Raw genomic sequence first — 11,882 nt, 5'->3', positions numbered from 1 at the left:
AAATATCATTTTGCTGCTCTTTACTTGTGCACAATGAGTAACAGCATTTCATTAACCTTGCTACTTCAAGGTAGGCCCCAGAAGATCAGCAACAGAGCACCACTTGTCATCATCTATAACCCCCAACTCAAACCCCTGCAATGCATCATTCAAAACCTACAGCCTGTTCTGGATCAGGATGCTTCACTCCCTAGGTGACAGGCCTGTCCTTTCCTATAGACAGGCTCCTAACCTAAGTAAGATTCTCACCAGCAATCACAGGCTACTCCACAGTAACATTAATCTTGGAACTTTTCCTTGCAATAAACCTTGCTGCCAACTTTGTCCACATATTTATTCTGGAAATAACATCACTGGACCTAACCATGTTAGTTACAAGATCAAAGGCACATTCTCGTGCATTTCCAGAAACATTGCATATGCCATTATGTGCCGACAATGCCCTGCCACTATGTACATTTGGACAGACTGGGCAAAACCTTTGCCAAAGAATAAATAGACACAGAGCAGACATTAAGAAACTCAATACACATAAGCTATTAGTGAACACTTCAATGGAGTTGGCCATTCCGTTAAAGACCTCAGAATTTGTATGCTGGAGCAAAAAGAAATTAAAAACAGATTAGAGTGAGACATTTGTGAGTTGGAAGTCATATTCAAATTCGACACATTAACACGTGGTATGAACAGAGACATCAATTACCTCATGCATTACAAGGACTGTTTCCCTTCCTTTGGTGCTCGTAATTATCTCAGGCAGGACAATTAACACCCCCGCATCCCTTATCCCCCTCCTATGTATTTGATTTGTGAGTTTTTAGTGCAATTTTTTGGGGTCCTCTGTACTTATAAATGTCACTCTGTATTGGAAATGAGATTAATCTGACAAAAGGGGTCTGTCCTATGAAAGCTCATCAGAAATAAATCATTTTGTTAGTCCTTAAAGTGCTACGTTTCTGCTGTTTTGTCTTGCCTTCCAATGTGAATTATAACCCAACACCTGCCAAAACTGGTCACTTGGGGAAAGCAAATCTGTGTAAAGCCCTGCGGGGATACAACCTGCACCTGGACAGCTGCCAGGTAGCTAGGCTTTTGAAATTTCCCCCACTAAGCAGCTGTAACCAGCTGGCACATCACTGCCTGTAACCCACTGCAGACTACAGCCCATGGGAAGTCCTGCTCAAGGGCTGGGTCTATACTAGCAAGTTCTTTCAGAGAAGCAGTCCCTTTTTTGAAAGAACCTATAGCGTATCTACACACAAAATGCGCTCTTTTGATCTGAAATTTGAAGAACATAGCACTTTTCCAGCGGCCCTCTTCCTCTCCCAGATGAGGAAGAGCACCTTTTTCCAAAAAGATTCTTTCAGGAAAAAAATGTGTAGATGCTCCTAAGGCCCTATTTTTCAAAAGAGCAGTCTTCATGGCACCAGATTTTTTCCATCCCTGGCCTGTTCTTTTGAAAGAGTGGGTGCTCTATGGACACTCTCTGTTGAAAGAGTGGATCAATCTTTCAATCCGTTTTTTTGTGTGTGGACATATTCTTTCAAAAGAAGTTTTTCAGAAGAGATCTGCCAGAAAAAGATTGCTGTAGTGTAGACATAATGAAGGCGTCTGAAGGCAGCAGCCTCAGGGCTCCAGACTGTTTCCCTACCCTATATAAATCTAAGGGAGCATTCCAGAAAGACTCCAGATGGAAATATGACTCTCCCATAGCTGTCGTGACCATTTCTAATCCTCACTTTGACTTCAGATTGATTTGGACTTTGCCTCCTGACCTGGAGCCTAGATCTTACCTTAGGCTCTGTCACTTGGTAATGACTGTCACCAGGAAACTGACTATGAATTCCTCTGCAGCGCCAAGCCTCTGGTCTGACTCTGCTCTCACCATTGGTCCTGACAGCCCTTGTTAAGATCCTGACAAGGTGTCTGTTGTGCAGTGAGGCAGAGTAGGGGCATCTGTGGAAACAGGATCTGCTCACAAAGTCTTTTCCCCCACTGTATCACTAGATGTCAGGGAAAAGCTCATGCAGATCCTGCTTACAGTTACGTGCAGGGTCATCCCTAGGCATATGTGAAATATGCAACTGCATATGGCACCCGAACATTTGGGCCACCAAATTTTCAGGTTCTCCTGCACAGCTGTATGTTCTTCTATGCCTGAGGATACGTCTCTGCAGCCCCACTAGAAGCTGCATGAGGGGATGAAGTAGGAAGGCCTTGAGCCCCAGGCTCCCAGCAGACGCTGCATGAGAGCAGAAAGGGATAAGCCCTGGGGCCCTGGCAGAAGCTGCTGAGTTTGGGGAGGGATGCCCCAGGCCCCAGCAGAAGCCGCGATACGGATCTGGACCATGGCTTGCCTGAGCCAGCCCATGAAGCTCGAGGCTCCAAATCCTCCACCCCCCTGTGGGCTCGATGTTTTGGAGGGGAGCCCTGAGCCTCAGGGTCTGGATCCAGACAAGCTGCTGTCCCAATCCAGACCATGGGCTTGGGGTTTCCCACACCTGGTGTGCAAGGAGGTACATCAGCCAGCCTGAGAATTCCTACTCCAAACCCAAAATTAAACAAAAAAAAAAATCTGATTACAGCTGACTAACCATTTCCTTTCTACTCATGTGTCTGTCACTCCAAGACTCCTGTTTACATATGAACATTACTGAAAACTTCCATGCCTGGTTCCAGACTTTATCCATCTCCCTGTCTCTCCTGTGCTACACAAAGGACTCACCAAGCAGATACTTGCTTCAATTCAAAAATCCTCCTTTTGCTTCCCATTGGCGCTCCTGGCTCTTTACCAACACAAGACCTGCTAGCTCTGGGTTTACCCCTGTACAGGCAATTTATTTTATTAAATGCTGTCTAGAAAAGGGTTAGTAGCCCTCCCATCCATCACATGACCAAAGGTACAGACCGATGCCTCAATGCTTTAAAAAACAAAACCTTAGAAAAATACTAGGTATTTAGTGGGAAGACTTTATAGTAAATGGCAAGATTCATCAGAGTTCAACCACCTCTTATCACTAAAGTTAACCAAAAAATAAAATGGGAATACCTGAGATATGTAGAATTGTTGTGTGTGTTGATTTGTGTCTGTATGGGTTGTGTTTGGGGATTTGGATTTATTTGCACAGTTGGTAAAGACAGATATGTGCTGCTGTGAGGGTTTGTGTGTGTTTAGTGTTGTATATACTAATTTTATTGCTGTGTGGGTTGTTGCGTTGATTCATTTTGGTCTAAGATTGCATTGGAGAGCACGTGTTGAGTTGTGCAGGTGGCAAATCACCTTTTGAAGAACTTTGGCAGCTGAGACAAGTCGTCTACCATCTATGCTGTTTCCCTCATATCAGTGACTTGTCAGAACCAAAGATAAATTGTTGCATGCAAATCAACTGTCGAGTAAGTATGGTGACTGGTTGAACTGATACATGCCTGTTTTATTACCTGTTGAAGTGCAGTAACAATGATTAAAATAGATTGAAATGGAAGGAGACGTGCTAACCACAGCATCCATTATGGGAACTCTGCATACCCAAGTCCAGGAAAAGAGAGAAGCTCTCTGTTGGCCTTTAGCCTTTGATGTAATAGATGATACCATAAGATAGGCATTAGTTGGAAAGCACTGTGTGCACTGTTCCAGATGTTTCCCATGAGCAACACTAAAATAACTTCTTCTGACTTATGTCATAATTTGCTATATACATTACAGAGAATGTATGGGAGTTGCTCCAAGCTCCCACAAGCTTTCATTTTCAAAGGAAAAAAGTTATGGGCCTGATCTACTGAGTATGAGTCCTGATCTAAAACACATTTAAATCAGGAGAAAAGACTCCTGTTGACTTCAGTGGGTTTAAGATCAGACTTGTAATACTAACCATGAGAAGTCTCTTTGAAATCAATGGAATTACTCTCAGTAGTAAATAATATCACATCTAGCGAGTGCTTTGGCGGTCAGGCTGTCAGGATGTCAGGCTCTGTAGAATAATCCTGTGTTTTCTGGGTGAGAGGGCTGTTCTCTCCTACAACCACCTACCCTCATGAAAATTCTCACTAGCAACCACAGGCCATACCACAGCAGTGGTACTCCTGGAACTTTTCCCTGAAACAAACCCTGTTGCCAACTTTGTCCACATATTTGGAGACACCATCACTGGACCTAGCCATGTTAGTTACAGGATCAGGGGCTCATTCTCCTGTATCTCAACCAATGTTATATACGCCACCATGTTTCAACAATACCTCTCCGTTATGTATATTGGACAGACTGGACAATCATTTTGCCAAAGAATGAATGGCCACAGAGGAGACATTAGGAATCTGAATTCATGTAAACCTGTCAATGAGCATTTCAATGGAGTGGGCCATACTGTTAAAGACCTCAGAATATGTATCTTTCAACAAAGAGACTTTAATACCAAATTATGAAGGGAAACATGTGAACTGCAGTTTATGCTCAAATTTGATACTTTGACACTTGGTCTTAATAGTGATAGCAATTACCTTATGCCTTACAAAGACAGCTTCCCCATCTTTGATATTCATAGTGAGCTCAGGCAGGACACTTACAGTTAGTAATGTTCTCCCCCCTCCCACAAACACACACTACATCCTCCACTTCTGTCCTATGTGTCTGACTTGTCAGTTTTTATTTCAATTTTTTTTGTATCTCTCTGTTATATAATTGTCATACCAATTCACTTTCAGCGACATTTCCAGTACAGCACTATCTCCAGATCTGAAGAAGTGGGTCTGCCCCATGAAAGCTCATCACCTAATAAATTATTTTGTTTGTCTTTAAAGTGCTACATGACTGCTTTTCATTTAGTGTTTTCTATGGGCCACCTTGCAGAATTTCTGACAGATTTCCCTCTGACCTTCCTCTACTTGCTAGCATCAGAGTTCTCTTAAATGCTGTGATGCAATTTGTTTCTTTGAGACAGTCCAATAGATGCTGTGCCACATGTGGGACAGAATCTAGTGTTGCTAGGAGTGGCATTTGCTCCACTGCTCCATGTTGTCTGCCAATCCTTGCACCATTTGATAGGGACATGAGACATTCCTGGACTGAAGAGGAAAAACTTACCATGGAGACACTGTCCCCTTCTTTCCATTGTCCTGGGCTTTTCTCCACTCTCTTTTGCTCCTTTCCCTTGTCTACGTTTGCATCATTGAACACCATACATCAACAGTAACAGCTGAGCTGCCACATCATCATCCTGTCTTTTATTTCTCGGTATCACTTTTCCTTACCTCATCATATGTAATGAACTCCAGACAAATAACTCCAGCAGTCCCATCACTCACAAAGAACTAACAGTGAGAAAGACCTCTGAAATTCATTAAGTAAAATTAAATGATTCATTGAAGAAACATCTCAATCAACAGTAGGACAGAATTGGACTGGTCCGTTACCTTCAAACTAAAACTCTCCTACATGTAAAAAGCCCCATCAACAAAGATGATAGAGGAGACACAGCTGTTGTTACACAAACAAAAGCATTAGAAAGATACCCATAAAAGTAAGTCCTTTGATTTATGCTTCCAAGTTGGAAAATAACTGAAAAATTGTTAGCAGATATAGAGAAGAAACTTAAATTATATGCCTGACATACAATATAGGAAAATTGTTTTTTTCAATAGAATTTTTGTTATTGATTTGAAAGGAATTAAATGAAATCCCCTTTATGTTTTGTAAAACTAGATTTCTAATGTGTCCTTAAGTCTATGAGCATACAATGTTGTAACTAATGTAATTATCATAAGCATTTACATGTTAATCTTGGCAAACCTGTTGGTAGGACCTGTCATGCTCTTTAATCAGAACTTCAAAATTAAAGGGAGATATCATGTACACTGTAAATTTATCTCAAACTTTAGTTTTCTCATTGTGTCATTGTTTTCTTTTATTTTCTTCATATAAAATTAAAATCCCAGGAATATTAATTGGAGATGTGCAATTAAGCCTAGTTTTTGAACTTTAGTAAAGCTCCCTGGCCAAGATTTTTTTGAAAGTTAAGTGATTAGTTTCATGTGCTGACTTTTGGAGGCTGTTTTTTAGCAGAAAGGTGCTCAACACATTGTAAAAATTAGGACTTCTGTAAGACCTTTCAAGATAGGAGCATACCTTGCTAGTCACTTGGCTTTTCTCATTACAGGAAAGGCCTGGTTTACCTGATAGTGTTACAATTTTTTTGAAATACAAAATACACTCATCCCTTGTTTAACGAGTACTTTACTTATGCATACTTGCTAAAACAAGGGAAACACACACTTACCTTTTCTCACTATGCAAGTGAACTTCCTCCACTTACATGAGCCAGCTGCAGGGTCCCTGGCCAGGGGCAGGAGAGACCCACAAACCTGTGGCCAGAGCAGAGGCAGCTGCGAGGTCTCTGGCTGGGGGGTGGTGGGGAGATCTGCAGCCTTGGCTGCCCCACTCCCAACACTCTCCCTGCAGAAACTCCCTGCACACCCCCTTCCCAGTCCCAACACTAGCCCAGCCTACAGCTCCCCGTGCAACCCCCCTGTCCCAGCCCGGCCTGCTCCCAACACCCACCCCAGCCGGGTCCCAAACCCCCCAGCCCGCTGTACCCTCCCCAGGTATCGCTTATGCAGCCTGGAGGAACAAGCTGCCACCTCCTCCACTGGACCTGCCACCAGGTTTTAACCCTCCCTCCTGCTGATGGCCCCAACCTGCCCCCAGCCTTTAACCCTCTGCAACCCCCACCCCCCAAGGTTCACTTACCTTTCCAAAGCAGCGCAACATGCTGCCACTCCTTCCCTGAATTAGGAGCACTAGGAACCAACCAGAGACTTTTACATGTACTTCAATTGTAATATAGTGTCCCTCTTACAAGTTTTTGTCAATGGGCAGAAAGTTGGGAACCAGTTGTGCTTGTATAGCGAGTGATGAGTGTAAACAAGTTCTAACATGAACATCACTGCCAGTTAGCATATTATTTTTATCTGTGGATCAAGGAGAAACAAAATAGCCCACATTTTAGAAAGTGGTGAGTCTATAATTGTGCAAATCCTCTTTCCCCCACAGCAGTTTATCTAATACATGGCTTCTAAGTAGCTTCAGCTGAAAACTATTTCCATGTATCCAATAATTGACTCTGTTTTACAACTAGCTTTTCAGCCATATTTATTCTTAATCCAAACCTTTCCACTCTTCCCTGGTTCGTCTATCCTTTCCGATTCTTCTACATTGGCACGTTGGGTGGGATCCATGAAGTGGCTTTGCTTTTGCCACACTGAATATCACAATGCCTAAATTTTAGATGCCTAGAAAATTACAGGAACAACACTGCAATATACAAAGCCTGTGTTAAGTACCCAGGCTCCCTCTGCAATGAATGGGGGACGAGAGCAGCAGCATGCTAGGCAGGAAGTAACCTAAAGTACCCAGTAGCAGATGCTAAGGAAGGTTATGTGTTAAACCCCACTCCTCTCCCAGAGATTGGCACCCAGTGCTGATTAGAAAGACAGAAATTGGAACCTGTCACCTGAAGTTAAGCAGATTAGGTGGCTAAGGTGTTTCTTGGAGGACTAATTTAGGCATCTGCCTATGTTCCCTCTAAGCTTCATGGCTGGGCAGCCACCCAGCAGGCTGTCAAGTATCATACACTTCAGGTCTCCCTTCTCTTCATTGATGTGCTGCTCCTTCCGTCTGCACTGGAGCTGCTGGCCAGCTGCTCCTGGGAGCCTCCCACTTTCTCTAAAGAGCAGGGACAGAAGGGGGCATTGATGTCAGGGCACCTTCCCTTCTCCATGGTCTACAGATATGCTGTGTCTGAACAAGCAGCCTTCAGACTGCTGAGTGCTACTCTACTTAAAAGGACAATAATCTCAGAGAGTAAGGTGCTACAGGACTGCTTGCTTTTTTTAAAGGCAATACTCTCAAAGTGGTGTCAGGATACTTAAAAGGCCAATGCACATCTCACTGACACCCTCTGTGTGCATGTTTCACACTCATCTCCCAACATATACTTGTATTTATTATTATTATTATTGTTATTATTTTATTATTATTATTATTTCTAGATATTTCTTTCAATGGGTGTAATTTTAGTTTTTTGACTGGTTTGTGCACTTCATAATTTTCATTTCTCTCTTATATTTAATTCTTGGATAGTGGGTTCTAAAATGCTTCACCTGTCCTGGCTGGAATAATTATACCTATGGTAGCTTTAAAAATATTTATATTTCTGCCTAGGTTTTTACTGGTGGTGCCCATCACCTTGACATGGGGTACACAACAAAATTCATTCTGCACATGGATGGAAAACTTAGGGAACACTGGTGGTGCCCCCACAACATTTAGCCCTGTGCTTCGAGCATTCTGATGCAGCTTCAATTATCCCTCTTCTCTACCAGAGAGGGAGAAAGGCTTTGATCAAAGGTCTCCCACCTCTCAGAGGACATGCTGTAACTGCTGAGCTATTGGGTATTCAGATTCAGGGCAGGGCTTCCTCAATTTCTTCTGTCAAAGCTTCCAATGCAGACAAATAATGAACGTGTCATTGGACAAGGAAGGCTGAACCATAGGTGTCTCACCTGTAAGGTGGGTGCCTGTCATGCTGTCTGGAGAACGCCATGACCATGATGCTAACCTCAGGGAAAACATCAAGAAACAGGGCAAAAGCACCCCTCTCCCAAATAGGTGGTATGTTCTATAATTAGATTTCACCAACCCAGGTACAAATGTGAATTTCTAAAGCCCTATAACAGTGTTACCCTTGAGTCACAGACAGTCTTCTTGGGCAAGCTCGATTTACTGATTGGTAATTGCTGTACACCGAAGATCACAAAATATTGAGGTTGCTTCCAGTTTTAAGGGATCAATCACTTACCACAGGTTAATTTGTACCTTCGATCTCACATGAAAGACACTACTTGTAGCCAGTCCTATAGTAAATACTGTATGGTTTTATTAACTAAGGAAAGAAATTAGTTATTACATGGTTAATGCAGGCAAACATATACCCAGTGATGAGTTTGAATTTATGTCAGCAGTTCTCAGACTGTGGGTCAGGACCCTAACGTGGGTCACAATCCCATTTTAATGCAGTCACCAGGGCTAGCATTAGACTAGCTGGGACCCAGAGCCAAAACCAAAGCCTGAATCCCACCACCTGGGTATGAAGATAAGGGATTCAGCCCTGGGTTGCTGGACTCAGATTATAGACCCCCCCACTTGGGGCTGAATCGCCTGGGGCTCAGGCTTTGGCTCCCATGGTCAGGGGCATAAATCAGGTCTTGAGGTTATGTTGTGATTTTCATTGTCAGAAGGGGTCATGGTGCAGTGAAGTTTGAGAATCCCTGGGCTATGGCTTTCAAAAGGTAACTGAGATGTACTCCTTCAGCTCTGAATATCTCTTAGAGCTAACACCCATTGACCCTGAGGATCTCTGCTTTGGGTCTGGCAAAACCCAGATAGCAGTAAAGTTAAAAACATTCCTATGTTTCATTCCTTCTTCCAGAATATAAACCAATGGGATGAATCCTTTTGCACATAGCTTCTTCATGGGCATAAGGTAGCAATTTACAAAGCTTTTGTGTTGTGATGTCCCACAATGACCCATTTAATTTTGATAGGCCACCTTTTTGGACAGGAGATGATTCCCCCCCCACCCCCCCACTGGGTTCATAGTCTTAGAGGCTACATTGTTTACAATTACAATAAAAACCTCTTTAATCTCATTTAAAATTTCTTTATCACATACTATAAGGCACTATTTATGTACACAGCATCTTGTAAGCATTATAAAATGTCTAAACACATTGTTATGAGGCCATTACCCATCCTAAGCACATAGACAAGGAGGTGAAAAAGAGTGGTTTCCAGCCATGAATATTTCTGTCAGGTCCACTGACAGGGGGAGCAAAGGGGACAATTGTCACTGGACCCCTTTGAATTGCTGTGACAGCACTCCTACAAATGTCTGTGTGGGAAGGAGGCCAATGCTGTGGTCTAGGCCCTGCCCCTCCTACCCTTGGCCCTGCCCCTTCTGGGGTGTACAGCCAGCTCCCACCCCCCACCTTGCCCTGGGGCCATAACACTGTTAGTGCTACTATTGTCAGTATTTGGCTGATGCCTAAAGCCTTGGCAAGATCTGGCACCAGGTCTGCCAGTGTCACTTTGACCTTACCTGGTAAAATCCAATGACTGCTATGACCCCTGCATGTGACTTAGGTGACTAAATTCCTTCTCTTCTCCTGGCTCCTGAATAGCTCTTCTACAGCCTAGGTAGGAAGTAGGAGTTCAGATGCCTTGAGGGAGGCAGCAGTGTAGATGCTGAGAAGTAGATCCTTAGGCCCTGAGTGAATTTTTATTGTGAAAATGTGGGCACCGAGCGAGTTTAGGCGCTGATGGGTTTTCTTGGGGTTTTATGGATTACAGAGGAGCCAAAACTGGGGCATAGGTACCTAAGCCTGAGGTTTAGGTGCCTAAGCATTTCTGTGGATCCTACCATTTGTATATCCAGCGGAGCCATTTCTGTTTTTAAAAACTCCTGTATACGTTGCATGACCGATATTGTACAAGCAAAGTGTGTTCAAAGAAAACCTTTAAAATAATGGGCTAGATTCTGAGCTGGTGTAAATTGGCATTCCTCTGCTCCTTTGAAAGTAAGGAAGCATGGTCAACTTACATGAGACGATGATAAACACCTGGGTTCCATTCCTACTCTCATTGACTTCAGTGGGAGCAACTTTGCACCTTACTGTAAACAGGTTGTTTGTGTCAATAGTGATAGTTAAGAATTTTGTTCATATGTCTATAATAGACATGTTTTTATTCATCTATATTTGCATACAAGGTACACAGGCTCTGGCCCCATATAGTATTTGTTATATTTTCAAAGGGTTTTACCAAAACTAAAATGATGAGAAATTTTCTGAAGAAATTTTTAAATAGTGTAAATGCTCAATTAGTAAGAAAATCCCAGACATGGAGCTCTGTCCTGATGTTGCTATTCTGTGGTGTTTGATTGGCCATGCGTAGGAAAGTATAAACAATGAACATGAATGCTGAAAAATAAATAAAAAGAGAGAGGTGGGACTGGTTTTAATTGCATGGTCAGGGGCATAAATCAGGAAAATAGGTTAATATAAATAAAGCCAATGAAATTATGCAATAAAAACCAAGTGCGAGGTACAAAGCAGATCCAGCCTCTTTTACTTGCTAGTGACCCTTATAAAGAGATATTTTGTACACATGAAAGGGATCTTTAAAACTATTTCTGCTGTAGACAGGTGGCATAAAACTGAAATGTAGATTTGTTTTCAGGCTGTTACCATGTATAGCCAGCTGTAGGGTGGGTGAGATTTGCCCTCTTGTGCTGTAGGGTGGCTGCTGAGTACAGGATGTATTGATTACTTCTGGTTGCAGCCACATGGAGGTGCTCATGCAATTTGCATGCACCAGATTTTTTTAAAGAGAGCCAGACTCTACTCTTTGAAATGTCTTCAGATGAGCTCCAACTTCATTATATGCTACACAGGACGCTGCAACCAAACATAAACTGTGTTGATTTCTCTTGTCACCTGTACAAAGGATTCAGGGATCTATAACTAGCCCTGTTTATCTTCCCCCTCCCCTCTTTGGGATCCCTCCCTCCCCTGCTGCACAAGTAATTTAAGGGCTGCAAGAAGAAGAGAAAGAAGAAAGTCTGTCCCATTAAAAATCATCACCTAATAAATTATTTTATCAGTCTTTAAAGTGCTACACGACTGCTGGTTTGTTTTTTTTTAAGGGCCGCAAGTTAATGTTCAGTGTGATTCTTTGGGGCAATGACTGTAGCCCTGGACACTGTCACCTCATTGTGTAAGAGGGCTCACCTAGCACAAGAGGCTTTTTTTCTCAAATGGCACGTGTTAGCTAT

The sequence above is a fragment of the Carettochelys insculpta genome, chromosome 2 (assembly GCF_033958435.1).
Source record: "Carettochelys insculpta isolate YL-2023 chromosome 2, ASM3395843v1, whole genome shotgun sequence".
NCBI lineage: Eukaryota > Metazoa > Chordata > Testudines > Carettochelyidae > Carettochelys > Carettochelys insculpta.
Note: the sequence above shows the minus strand (reverse complement) of the source record.